A 15,284-nucleotide genomic window follows, 5' to 3' on the forward strand; every position below is an offset into this window, starting at 1 on the left:
ACTACTTGAGCCACTTTTGGCTTTTTGGTGATTAATTGGAGACAAGAGTCTCACAGATTTTCCTGCCTAGACTAGCTTTGAACTCAAACCCTCAGATCTCAGCCTCCTGAGTAGCTAGGATTACAGGTGTGAGCCGTAGCGCCTGGCTTTAGGGCAGCAGTTTTGTGGAGTGAGTGGAGGCATTATTCCAGCTGCATGGCATCTAGGACTATTTCTCAGGCCCTTCCAGAGATTCAGTGAACTACCTAATAATATTATTCTTCAATAAATATCTCTTCTTTAAGAAATGATCCAGTTTGGGTTCCTGTTGTTCAACCAAGAGCCATAACTGATAGAACTGGGTCCTTACCTCCCTCTTGTTCTCCCAGTGAGAACAAGAAATTTGGACTTAAGAAGACAATAGAAGAAAACACTTATTATCACTTAAAGGACCAAGACTTTTAACTAGGCAGCAACTCCACTCACTGGCACAGTAGCCACTTAAGACTCCCCTAGAGAGCAGAACTCTTCCTAGGGTTTGGAGTGACTCATCTTATTCCTGGGGCAGACACTTAGGTTCCCACAGAAGCCAACGTTCACTTGCAGAGCTGCCTTAGAGGCTCCTGTCCACGCAAAGCATTGGACACTGATTTTAAAGACATGTTGACTGAGTACATGCCTTGTAGGTACTGGAGCACTGAATGAGCTAGACAAGAATCCCAGCTATTTTGAATCTAGTGGTAAGAGATAGCAAACCCATACTAACTGAAAAAAAAATGTCAAAGGCAATTTCTGTGGAGAAAATCAAGCAAGGTTAGGAGATAGGAGTCCTGTGAGGAGGAACTTAAATGTACTTGGCAATAAGGTCTCACTATAAAGATGAACATAAAGCAGGTAAAGGAGGCTAGTTCAAGGTCTTCCCCCCACCCCTTTTTTTGTCACTGTTCTTTTCAATCCACCTCCTTCTACCCTCTAAAAATACCTGTTAGACACAAGTCTAACTTTGAGGACTCTGGGTGAACCATTTGGAGGGTATCCTTGAGCATGTATATGCCTGATGTTCTGATGACTTCAGGTGACCTGGGACACTGAGCTTGATGGGGTAAGTAGGCAGGTGGTCACTTCCAAGAGGAAGTGACTTTTGAAGGTAGAAAGGGTAAGCAGTCAGTCATGCTTACTGATAGGCAAGGCCTTGGCTTATATCCTTGAGGACCTAATGGAGGACAGATGCCCTTCCTTATGAGACAGGATGTCTCTTCACTAAATTGGAGTCTCCTCCCAACCCCCAGCAAGTCTACAGATAGCATGAAGGAACTTTTCTTGGTCATGTTGCTTTATTAAAACAAACACAGGCAAGTCCCTACTCTGATGCTCTGTCTGGAATCACCATTTCCTCAGAGCCATGATGGGCCAGGCTGAGCCTTTGCTTCCATTTCAAGCTGAATAATCTTTTAAACACAAGCTTCCTGGACTACTCATCCAGCCCCTGCTTTCCCCACACTCTCATTATAGCTAGGATTCCTGAGAGATGGAAAGGGAGATGCGCAGTCCATTCCCTGGAATGCTGATGAAAGGGATAAAGATAATTCCTGGGTTATTTGCAGACATTATATTGCTGAGGGACTCTGTGCTTCAGAAGTTCTATAACTCTATGTTGTAAGTTTCTGTTGTTTTCAAGAGCGATGCCATTGCACACGGGGACATGATCCACCAAAAGCATAATTGGATCCAAACTATCCAGCGGTGACTGTACCCAAATTTTTAATGAAGCTTCTCTCATTAGTTAACAGAACCCCTTCTATGAGGGTTTGTTTAGCTCGAAGCTTGTGGCAGGGAGCCAGGACATAATGGGGGGGGGGGGTAGGGGGAAGTGAGAAGGATATATTTGCCCTTGGATATGACTTTTATTACATCCCAGAGACTCATTTAATTACATCCCAGCTGAGGTTCTAATTTCTTTGCCTTGTAGATGAATATTGCTTGGGATTTTGTGACTTGAAAACCTTTGAGAGGCAAAGAAATTGAGAGGCAAATCGGTATGATGGATCTTTTTTGCTTTGTGAAACTCTCCTATGCGGTCAGGCAAATCGGCAAGATCTGAAGAGACTTTGAATTCAGTGCCTCCAGAGGATCAGGTGGCAGAGAGGGGTAAATGTTAGTAAATAGTTAGCTCAGGTCTCCCCAGCCTCTGGGTAATATTACCCATAGCATTAGAACTCAAATTCCAGTGATCATAGAGAAAATATCCATGCATCCATCCACAAATATTTATTGACTTTGTTTTTTTTAATGTAGCAAGACTCTGTTGACCTCTGGATCCGAATCCATGTTCCTGGCAGACAACCAAGAAAGAATGAAATGATTGCTATAAATAAGGAGAAAGGAATGAGGTTTTGTTAGGCTAAATTGTTCCCTTCCCAGTTTTCCTGGTCAATAGACAATGGCTGTCAAAAGATGTGTTCTGTCTCCTACTGTAGACCTACCACTCAGTGGTGGGTCACTACTTGAGTATCAATTGTGGTCTGTACACTGTGCTGCACACTTTCTATTGTAATCATTGAATTGATTCTATAAGCATACATGATTATTAACCTTACTAACCTTATTAACCAGAAAACTGAGACCCAGTGAGCCCATTGTTAGTAGCTATGGAAGTGAGATGTATAATCAAATACAAGGTCATACTTTTAGGATACATACTTGGTAGCCTACCTCTTCACTACTATAAACTCAGTTGCAGTGAAGAACAATCAAGAACATTCTGTAGTTCAGACACTACTACTTGGTCCTTGGAATTGCCCAGGGACCCTGGGAGACGGGCACCAATTCTAAAGGAAGGGAATGAAAACATCTAATAATTGTGCTTGCTCTGGCTGTAATGATTCTTTAAGACTTTGATGTTTGCTTCCAAGCTTTCAGTGCTTCCAGGTAGAGAGAGAAGATGAGCTGTTGTGCAATAATTCCTGCAAGTCTTTAGACTAAATCCACAATTGGGGAGGGGGAGGGAGAAGAAATATTAAAAAGCAGAGACCATGCCTTCTCCCACAGCAGCTCAGGGAAAGATCAGCACAGAGGCTTTGTCTTAAAGACACAGCTGCAGGAGAACATCAGCTGCACTGGCATGGCAATTCTGAAATGTGGGTCAAAATTCTCTGGAGGTTTTTAGCATTGTTGTTTTTCCTGACCCTCTTCTGCTGGGAGAGAGCAGGTCAGGAAGGGGTCGCAGGCTTTGCACTGATAAAGTAACGGCTACACTGCCACCTGGCAGGCAGAGAGCATGGAATGGCTTGGGTTGCCTTGCTGCTAGATCCTCTTGTGTTTCCCTCTCCCAGACTCAACCAGGTGCATTTGTGCCAGGAGGACACAGCAGCAGAGTTCAGCTCTGTTGTCACTGGCATAGCATCCAGAAGACTAACTGCAGTGAAGGTGGGGTGGTGGTGGTGGGGGGGGGGTGGTAGGGTGGGGAGGGCTAGAAAAATTGGAGAAGACAAATGACTTGAGAACTTTCAGTTATAATGTCACACTTGATGGTTCTCTATCAAGGGATCTTTGTGTTTGCAATTGCCCCTCCCTAGTCTTAACTTCTTTTGTGTTTCCAGTGCCTAGCAAAGTGCCTGCCTTCAGATAATGGGTGCCTAAGGAATGTTTGCTAAGCTTACCCAGAAAGGAAGCACTTAGGGGAAGCCTCAAGGCCATTTGGGGAAAAGATTATTTTCTTTTTGTTTGGTCATGCTTTAGAAAAGAGGAGCTGCTGGCTGAGGCCTGGGTTCCAGGTCAATGCTGCTGTGAGTAGGAGTAGGAGTCTGTAGGACAATTAGGCACAGTAAAGATTTTCATGGAAATCTCTAATGGACTGTATGGAGTCTCCAGTACAAGGATGCTACCAGTTAAGGTAGAAGGCAGAATTCTGGCCTTTAAAAATCAGATCAAAAATCATACTAAGTGAAGTGAGTCAAACCCAAAGAAACATAGACTCTATGGTTTCCCTCATTGGGAATAATTAGTACATGTCTAGAATAGTCCTAGCAGAAGATCAAAATGGCTCAATAGCTATGTACATATGAACCATAAGATGATGCTAAGTGAAATGAACTCCAAGTTATGGAAACAAGTGGTTTATCATTGTGGTTGTTATTTTCAACATGCCATGTGAAATTATACCCTTTTTCTTTTGTCTTTCTTTCCTGTGGTTTTACCCGTGATGTCGCTGAAACTGAGTACCCTGCATATTGTATATATGTGTATTGGAACTAGGGAAGGAAGAGGGAATACCAAAATCAAGAGACAAAGGATAAAAAGACAAACCAATGCAATAGTAATACTTACAAAACTATATGGTATAAACCAACTGTACAACTCATGGAGTGGGGAGAGGGAAATGGGGAGGGAGGAGGGGGATGAAATGAGGGAGGAGGTAACAAGTTGGATAAGAAATGTACTCACTGCCTTACATATGAAACTGTAACCCCTCTGAACTTCACTTTGACAATAAAGACACGAAAAAAGAAGAATCAGATTAAGACAGCTGAGAAAAAAAATTCTGGAGGCTTTTCAGCATTTCCCTCAGGAGAATCTGCCAACTCATCTTAGTGTCAGTCAGGTGCTACCTAGACACCCCACATGTGTTTTCCATCCGGACTTGTGTTTCTACTTATTCTCAGCAAGATTTCTTTGCACTTTTTTTTTTTTTTTTTTTTTTTTTTTTTACTAACTCTTAATGTTGCATACTGGCCTCCACCCCAGGATTTACAGAAGGGAATGAAGGCCGATGAGTCTCCCTAGAAGAACAGCTTTTCTGCCAGGACATTCCCACCAGACTTCATTCCCAAGGAACAGGCTAGACTTGCTGGAGCAAAAAAGACTGCACTAGTTCTGCGTGTTCTCCCACTTGCAACCTGTACATCCCCCTTCTGTGGCAGACTTAGCTTCCAGAAAGTGGCCAGGAGCTGGCTGCAGGACCAAGGCCTCAGGAGACGTTTCATTGTGAGGCTGTGCTCTTCCCATTCTCCAGAGGAAAACATCATGGCTGGAAGGTGTTCATTCATTCTGCTGCTTCCAGCAGCATACCCGATGACACTTTGTGTTCCTTCCTCTTTCTTCTCATTTTGTACACCTACTTCCCACATCCCCACAGCCCCAAGTATTCATCTGAACATCACAATGGAAAAATAGGCAGAGAGATGGCTTCAGATGCAATGATTTCTTTTGATTTTACCACTGCTGCTAAACCAGTGCTGCCCTCAAGGAGAATTCTGACTGTCTTGCTGATGCTGGGTCTCAGCTCTGTCTCAAAGTCTGGACCTCATTGCCTTGAATGTGTGGCTCGCCAGTAGCTGGAGGAATTCAGATATTTATCTCCTTTATGGCAGGGGAGCCAGTGGACACTGCTAGGGTCTTCAGTTTGGCCTTTCAATATCCTCTGAAAATCCCATGAATCTTGTAGCATTTTGAAAGGGTTAAACCCTGGTGCAATTAATATGGCAACCACCAGTGCAGACCTAAGGTATATCAGATAATCAGAATCTTCTTAACACCCAGCTGCCTCCTAAGGAAGAGGCTTCTGGAAAGTATTTGTTACCTGGAGGAGGGAGGCAGATGGGAAGAGCTAGCCTTAGGGAGAACTTCTAGATGGCAACAACAGGCCTCACTATTCCTGGATAGGCTAGGATAATTTCTACCTTCTATTTCCAGTCCTACTTAGAGGCTCTGAGAGAATGTCCCAGAAGTGCTCCTCCAACACTGTGAAGGTCTCAAAGTGTTGACTGAACTCTTGTGGCCTCAGTCAATTACTTGGGTGTGTTCTCTCAGTCTAATATTCTACCTGGGGGTTTCTGGTGACCCTGCAGAGTTGAATTTGAGGTGCTTTCTTGAGGTAGAGGGATTGTAGCATCCAATACCAATCACACATTTTGTTATCATCATTATAGAGCATTTCCCTAGAATTTATGAATTCAGTTTCCAGCATTTATTGATTCAACAAACTTTTCTCAAAGCTCCCTTTCTGTGCATTGTCTTAGGACAAGAAACAAATAAGGCAATGTCCCTGCCTGTCAAAATTTACTGGAAGATTAGATCACCCTGGTGATCACCCTAGGCAGTTGTTATCTTTATCCACAGAGAGATTACCTTTTACAGTACTGGAAAAATAATGGGCATTTTGAAAGAGTTTATGGTGGTGGACTGGTGGGGTACATGTATAAAGCAATAAATACAGGCCACATGGAACAGTTTTCTAAGCACTGACAGAGAGTTCCAAAAGTGCACTGTAAGACACGACCCAAGTCTGTAGGGGCCAATAACATCTTCTAGACAAGGTGACTTTTTACAGTAGATGAGAAGATTATTCTCAGAAGATGAGATGAGAGTGTGAACTTGTTGAACTTCCTTCCTCCTTCATTAAGAAAACTTTTTTTTTTTAAATTGGGTGCTGGTGGCTCGTGCTTATAATTCTAGCTACTCAAGAGATTGAGATCTGAGAATCACAGTTTGAAGCCAAGGCAGGCAGGAATGCCTGTGAGATTCTTATCTTCAGTTAATTACCACTTAAAGGCCAGAAGTAGAGCTGTGGCTCAAGTGGTCCAACACCAGCCTTGAGCAAAAAAGCTAAGGGACTGCCTCCACGCCCTTAGTTTAAGCCCTACTACAGGCAGGTGTGCTGGTACAACACACACACACACACACACACACACACACACACACACAGATTTTTTGAAAATGTGTAGGGAGTTGTTTAGTTCACAATATGTGAAGGAGAATAGAGAGAAATGAGGTTGGAGTCAGACCTCCTCATCCTTAGCCAACCAATTATGTGGTCCTACCATCCACCTGGCAAATGCAATACTACTGACAGAGATGAGAATTTAGATGTCGCTCTTTTCTGCTCCCAGCCTGCATGCATGACAACTTCTCTGGCTCCTTCTAGCACAGTTCCTCATCGTTGTGCCTACCCTCTCTACTTCTCTACTTGTTTCGGGCTTCTTCCCTTTCTAGTTCATTGGTCATACCACCATTAGGGTTATTTTCCTAAATTACAGATTTTGTTTTGTCATTTTTTTTTTCATAGCATTTTTCAGTGGCTTACTATCACCTCAGGATAATCAAAACTCTTAGAATGGTTTCTATCAAAGGATATTTTGTTATCCTGCCCTTGCCTGCTGCCTAAGTGTCTATTGCTCCTACCTTGCACCCTCTTTTGATAAGCCAAACTACAAATAGACAGTGTTGCTTCAGTCCTTCAGGCCTTTGCATATTCTGTTTCTTCTCCTCAGAAGACTCTTGTGCATCTTGTTTCCTCAGCAAATTCTATTATCCTTTAACAACAGACTCAACTATCATTTCTTTGGGTCTTTCCATACAGAGTCAATCTGGCTGTTATTTATTTATATTGTTACGATATCACTCTGCTATTGCAATGAGTTCTGCTTTTCTAACAGATGCCAAGGAGCATTAGGGCCAGAAGCAAGTTAATTCATTTTTAGTAGCCCCATTATGGAGTAGAGGGAATGGACGTGGAGTCAAACTTCACAGGGTGTAAGACTACCATTCTTGCCTGTGCATGAAGATCTCACAGAAAGCTGTAAAAACACTCTCCAACTAGTTCAACCAGAATCTCTAGAGGGTGGGGCTGGATGTAGGTTATTTATTTGAAAATGACCTGGGAGATCCTCATGGGAAACAGATGGATCTGAGGATCAGCAGGCCTGAATTTTAAACACTGCCCTGATCATTTCACCATGTTGGGAAGATCAGTTTTCACTTTGGGTCTCATTTTCTCCTCTGTAAATTAGGAGTAGGGAACAAGATCTCGAAGGCCCTTTTGATATCACTGCCTCTTCTCCAAAGCCATGGAATATTCTGGGGAGTAGGGGTTGCCTCCCCTGTGGCTCCTCTTCCCAGACTAGAGGAAGAAGCTTCTTGTTGCTCAAATCTTCCTTGCTCATCCCCAGGCTTTCTTCCCTCCCTCTCTTTCCCCCAAGGCAGGGGAAGTATCTGTGAGACAGCCATGTCAGAGCCAGGAGCAGAGTGAGCAGTAGACAGCCTCCCATTGATGGCTGGCTCAAGATTCCACACTGCTGAGCTGGAACCACCTAGGGCTACTGGTTGTTTGTTTCATGTGCAGTTCTTGGCTGCTTTTAGGAATGAATGGGTTGTATATTTCATTTTCTTCCTAAAATATCGCGATGCACTTTTGAGAGCACATGTAGGGGTACATAATTAGAAGTGTTAGCAGTAAAAAATACAACAGTATTTCCCTTGTACTTTACTCCATTCTGCTTGAGTGCAATGCTGGTGGGGACTGGTAGTGCTGTGAATTTAGGCTTCCTGATGGGTCAAATGGAGATCCTCCAACTTAGTCACTGAGCATAGGAATGGCCATTTGCAGCCCGAGAATGGCTTCAGCCAATAGCCATCTTGGTCTTGGTGATAGGCAAAACTTTGTCTTAGGGTACTGTGCAGACACAGAGCCCACGATGCCTCTATTTGCATTTGGAATAAACACTATCAGCCTGTCTCAGAGTCAGTATGAATTTGGTGCTTTGCAAATAAAAGCAGCTCTGACTTAAGCAGACACAATCTATTATCCTGCCATCTGTTGTCTTGGTTTCCTTAGAGAGATGATGACATGGTAGGGTTTTCTTGGAAGCTTGGCACTTTCAGAGCAGAAGGAAACACCTTGCTTCAAAAGGTATTAAACTTGTTCTGTGAAGTCTAGCTGTGAATCCTTTTGGTTTCCAAATGGTTACTGAACTTTCCCCACTCCTACTATACTGTATTCTTCCAAGATGACTAGGGAAACGTATCAAGATCCTCTCAGTATGGCCATCTTTAAGGATAATCACTCAGAGGGCGTTGGCATACACAGAAGCCAGGATTTCGCCCTGGTTTAGTTGGTCTAGGGCGGGGTGCCAGCTTCTAGAAACTTGCAAACCTCCCTGAAGCATTCTAATGTATAGTCAGGGTTGAGAACCACAAAGCCTGGCATTGTACAAGTTTGAGCTGCTCTTATTGTATGAAAATCATTCATAGAGGTTGAATATGCCCTCGTGAGACATTGTTTTTAAAAACACATTTATTGCATAACTCTGGGTAGACACAATGTAGGATATCACAATGCACATAGCCAAATCCTTACCATCTAGAAATTATAATTTAGCTGTTTAACTTTTGTTTTGAGGCAAAGTTTCACTATGTTCAGGCAGGATTTTTAAAAAAAGATTCTCCAGTCTCAGCTTGTTTCCTGTTTCAAGGACTTGGATTATAGGCATGTAGCACCATGTCTGGCTTTTTAAATTTTATTATCCCCCTTTCTTTGTGGTACTGGAGTTTGAATGTAGGGTATTGTGTGTGCTAGGCAAATGCTTTTCCACTTGAACCACAACCCAGTCTTTTTTGCTTTATTTTTTAAAGCCCTAGTACTACCATCTTTCTACCTCTACCTCCTTCATAGCTAGAATTAAAGGCATGAACCACCACACATTGGCATTTTGTTGTTGTTATTTGTATCATAGTAGTACTAGTGTGTGTTCCCTTAAAACAATAATGTCCTAAAGGGAACAACAAAAACAAAACTCCTCCCTGTGGCTGTTTGGCAAAATTACCTTAAGTATCTGCTATAATTTGGATTTTAAATTTCTTCACAAAGCTGGTATGTTTAATGCGTAGCCTCCGGTTGGTACTTTTGGGAGGTGGTGGAAAGTTATTATAATAAGACCTGTGGCCTAAATAGAAGGTCTTTAGCTCACTGGGAACAGTGATCGGAATCTCCACCCTTTCCTCTCCTTCACCTCCCAGCTATGACATGAGGAAGTTGCTCAAGCACACACCTTACTGTATTGTGCTGTCCCTACCTTAGGCCTAAAATCTATAGAGCTGCTAAACTGTGAGCCAAAAGAAGTCCTTCTTCTCATAAGTAGTTGGTCTCAGCTATTTGTTATAGCAGTGGAAAGCTGGCAAACACACTATTAAAGTGTATACATTTGCCAGGTATGGTGGTACATGCTCGCTTATAATTCCAGCTATGTGGGAAGCAGAGGTCATGGTTGTAAGGTGGCCCCTGGTGAAAGTGTGGAACCTCATCTGAAAAATAATTAGAGTAAAAAGGGATGGGGTGAAGCTTGAGGGTACAGTGTGTGCCTATGGAATGCAAGACCCTGAGTTCAAACCATGGTATTATTCCATCCTCCTGAAAAAAAAAAAATTCATACTTAAGGAATTCTACTCTAGGCAATTATACTGAAGACAATGGTTGTGCACCGTTAGGATGTTTTCTGAAACACTGTCTTTTTCCTATGGAAACCTGGGGACTACTTGGAATGTTGGAAAATGATGAAATTGCCATATTTTCTCAAGCACTAGATAAAAAAAAATAGATTTAGAGCAAGGTTCACAGCATACTAAGTTGAAAAATCAGATACTAAAACAATATTTCTAGTTTGATCCCATTGAACTGAGAGAACCATTATATACTTGCAAGAAAAAACAACATTGAAGTGGTTCTCTATGGGATTCTGGAACCACCTGTGATTTTGCTGGCTTTTTAATTTGTTTTTTGATTGGTTGGTTTGTTTTAGGGAGAAATGATAAAAGTAACTCTTGGATGCCTATCAAAGACTAGTGAACTTTAGGACTTAGATAATTCTCTGAGAAAACCTAGGCTGGTGGTGTAGTACAATCTGGAAGTGCTGGCTCCCACTCTGAATCAGAACTGGGTTGCTGCTAGATTGGAGTGGCCTCATTTGTCTCCCTGCAGGGCTGATGTGTGACGCAGTACTGCGAGGAAGTACTACTGTGAAAATGTGACCCAGAGACTTCAGGGCAGCAGGGCTTATGGATGGAAGGAAGGGAGGTGCTGGGCCTTATTTTGAGGCTGAAAACACACCATTCCTTAGATGGCAATCTTTGACTAGGTAAAGTTTCTTTTTTGCAAATGTCTTTGTTCACATTTTATGTAAGATGTTGTAAATATCATTTTTCTATGTTAAAGACTGTGCTTACTATTATCTTGATTTGGAGGCCTAGGGAGAATAAAGAGATTATCTTTGTTAGGTTCCAACTAGCAAGCCAGAAATCCCTCATAGGGTTATACAAATGATGATGAGATTAAAAATCCTATCAACTAGCTCTCCTAAGCCACCTGGGCATTCTTTGCTCTCTTACGTGAACCTCTGGCTAGCCTTTTTGATTAAGAACCCTTCCCTCTTTCTTGCTCCATAAAAATTACTATGTCCATCAGTTTTGTTTTTCTCCTTAATGAGCCCTAAGTCCCTTGAACATCCCACAGTCTGTCACAGAGGAGGGTAAACCCCTTGGAGAAACTACTGGCCATGAAGAATGAGTGGCTTAGGACAAGTAGAACTTAAATGGTAAGATAGATCTGATATAAATTTTATCATGAATTCTCAATGATACTTTGCCAGTACAAACATGACAACATCATATAGTTTTATCTAACCATCTAAAGTTGATGTTTCTTCTTAGCTCACAAGTCTCTAGAACCTGATTGTATTTCATTTATTTTTTTCAATATTCACCAGGATCTTACAGCATGTTTACTTGTGGGGCAGGACCTTTGCTTATGTTTCTTTACTGTATTTCCTCCTTAGAACAGACCTTGCCTTCTTGCTCAGATAATTGTGGTCTCCTGATTCTTTTTTAATTTAATTTTTTTTTTACTGCCCTAAGAATTCAGCTGTTTACATAATGCTAGTGTGCTTCCCAATTACTAGAGAATTTGATTAAAATACAGATTCCTAGGTCTTCCCAGGGAATTAAAATACAGTAGGTCTAGAGTAGAGTGCAAATGCTGTATCCCCATTTAAAACATTCATCCAGTTGTTCTGAGACACATGGGCTTTTTAGTGTCCTCAAGAAAGATCATTCTGTTTTGTCTTCAGAAATGTGTTATGACATCTGCCTTTCATGGCTGAGTGTCTATCTTTAATCCTAGCTACTAAGGAGGCTGATAACTGAGGATCACAGTTGGAAGCCAGCCCAGATAGGAAAGTCTGTGTCACTCTTATCCCTAATTAACCAGAAAAAAGTCAGAAGTGGAGGTGTGGCTCAATTGTCAGAGCACCAGCCTTCATTGGAAAAAGCCAAGCAAAGGGCACAAGGTTCCAAGTTCAAACCCCAGTACCAGCGTAAAAACAAACAAGCAGCCCAAAGTGCTTGCCAGGGTGAACTTTCTAGAATATAATTCTTTACCACTCCTTAGCTTAAAAAAAACCTTGATGATTTCTCATTGACTGAGTACAAGATGAAGGCTACAAAAAAGACTTATGAGTGGCTCCTGCCTGCCTCCACTTCCTGCCTCTTCACTTCCTTAAGAACACTTGCTCTTGTTCTGCCAGTTTGCTATTGTTAACGAAACACCATTATTTTGCCATGAAACTTGGCTGTTAGAGTCTTGTGCTTTAAAGCCAGACTTACCCACAAATGGCCACCCACAAAAGGCCACCTGTAACTAGGAGACTCCATGCCCTCTAGCTCTGCTCTTTGTACCTGGTCTGCCAGCGTCTGACTTGTTGCCAACTGACCTAAATTTTGTTCTTGTTGACTTACCAGCTCTCAAGTTTTGGCCATTCCCTTTCTGGCTCTCTCCTCTCCTTTTGCTTGGCTTTCCCATCCTGGCCAACTTTTCCTGGTCTATGCCCTGGAAGGACCCACTCAGCCTCCTGGAGAGCAGGGCTTCAACAGCTCTTGCTTTATGTTACATAGAACACTCTCCTTTGCGCAGTTAGGGGAGCTTCTCAAGACTTAGCTTACAAATCATGCCCTCAAAGATCTCTGTTGTAATATCCTCAAGAAAGATTAGCTGCTCTTTCTCTAGATCTTTCTGGTACTTATGTGCACATCTGGAAGATTGCCTTTATCACATTACTGGTTCCCTTTGGGGGTTGGGCACTTATCTTAATGGACTTACTGTTATGCCAATAGTGCTTCCTAAATGTTTATGCTATGAACAAGGACTCCTAATTTCTACTCTGCCTCAAGTTTACATTCTGGGTTCCAAATGCTACTTACCTAGAGGATGCCAACCACAGGTGCACCATTTGTAGCAGAACAAAATTTAGAAACATGCCAATCCTAACAAGGCCATGGTGCCTCCTTCCAGGTCAAGGCAATGCAAACCTGTGAGATAGATTCGTGGCCTTGTTGCTCATGGTTACATTATAATTTTATATACTGCTCTCTTTGACATCAACTAACCTTACAAATGAAGTAACCTTCTTAGGTTGTATACTCTTTGAGCAGTATTCCCAGATGATAATTATCAACTTGTTAATAATTATAAATAGGAGGAAGCACAGTGATGTTTAATATATGTATCCTAAGATCTAATGCATGATCCTTACGGATGAGTAATGCAACTCTCATTCTCACAAATTTGGTACTTCCATTTTATTATTCATCTCACTAGAGCCCACATAAAAATCTGTGTAAGTACAAGTTACATTTTATCCAAGTTTTTTTTCCTAGTTGTGCCAGGAAGAGCTCATTACAGGAGTTTTGCCTGTGACCGGCTTGCACAACTTAGCTTCTGAGCAGAGTTCAGGGTCACAACTGGGCTCTAGGGAAGGTATTCAGTCAGAGTATGAAACGCATAGAAAAGACCCAGGTTTCCAATTCCCAGACATTGGACTACAGTGACTATGGCCATTATCTTGTAACAAACAATGACTTGATAGGAGCAAGAACTAACTTTGGTTTAACAATCAGGAAATTGGCCATTTTCTCAACAGTAACCATGGCAATACCACATAGAAAAAGATGCCAACTTTATATTTCATAAATTACCTATAGGTAAGGAAAACAAGTTTAAAGCATTAGACCAATGTCACGAAAAGGAAGGGTTTGCAGGTACATGTTCAGACCTGAAATTCTAATATTTATATGTAGTATTGTATTCCATTCCCTGCGAAGCAACTGGAAGTGCTGGTTGGATTGTTAAAAGTGAAGGTCACACGTTATACACATAGCTGATTCACTTCACCACACGACAAAGAAAAAGAAGATATTATACCTCATCTCCATCCATCCTCATGTGAAAACACTGTTGTTGTTTTTTTAAATCACGTCATTAATGTTTTAGTCAACTAAACCAAACTGAACATATCCTGTATACTAGGCTTTGTGCTTGGTGTCATTTTTGTATCTTGGAACCATAGTGTGTTACTAACTGGCAAATGAGTGGGGTAATGAGACTCAATAATGGTATTCATTCCGAAAGACATTAGTAGGCTGAGCGTGGTGGTACAGTCCTATAATGTCAGTACTAGGGAGCTTGAGGCAGGAGTCTTGAGTTGAAGGCTAGCCTGGGCTAGAAATCAAGTTTGAGGCAAGATCCTGTTCCAAAAAAGAAAGGGGGAGGGAGAGGAGAGGGACAGAGACAGAGACAGAGAGAAAGAGAGAGGCTGAGATAGAGACAGATAGAGAGACAGAGAGGAGGAGAGAAAGAAGAAAGAAGGAGGAGGAGAAGGGAGGGAGGGGAGAAGAAAGCAAAGCAAACAAATGAAAAGAAAAGGAATCATTAGGTCATTTTTGAACCCGTGCCAGATCACCATGTCTTGGCTCTCTTCATCTCCTTAAACCACATCCTCTCCCAGTCCATCCCACACCTTAAATAGGCCAGGCAGGAATGGCTTAGCCCAGTGTTTTGCACTCTTGGCTGCCCAGTAGACATGGGGAATGTTAAAAACACATCCCATGCCTAGAAACCACTCCAGACCAACTGAGCCCAGAGTGCAGCTGAGGTTCTCTTATGCCACCAGGCTGCAGAAGGCTCCACGTCATTTGAGGTGGCAGACTCAAAGTACTCCCCACTTTCAGAGTCCATAGTACACTTGGTCCAGAGGAGGCTGATAAAAAGCGGGGAGGGAGTGAAAAGACACAAGATACCCTTTATGTCCTGGATAAAAGCCTGCGCAGTTGTAACAGTGAGAGGCCTTCCTGGGACTATCTCCTGTGGGGCACTCCATGTACCTTGCTGACCTGTGACTTTGGACTTGTAATCAGCCATTGCCCAATCTTCCAGAAGCCTTTCAGTCACCATGTTTCAGCACAGTATGGAGCATAGCCCAGCTCTCCCAGCAACTGCACTGTTGTCCACTGTGGACTTAGTGCTCTGGGAAGCCCAAGCTGGCCATCTTCCTCGTCAAACTCAGATGACCTCTAGTGTAATTGGCACTGGCATCCTCCCAGGAGGTGAAGTTGAGGTTGTCAGCGGATTACCCAAGGGTCAGCTGGATAATTGCATCATGGTTCAGGCCCTATAGTCAAGGCTCCGGGCTGGGCTCACTGCCTTC

Source organism: Perognathus longimembris, chromosome 8 (assembly GCF_023159225.1).
Source record: "Perognathus longimembris pacificus isolate PPM17 chromosome 8, ASM2315922v1, whole genome shotgun sequence".
NCBI classification, from domain to species: domain Eukaryota; kingdom Metazoa; phylum Chordata; class Mammalia; order Rodentia; family Heteromyidae; genus Perognathus; species Perognathus longimembris.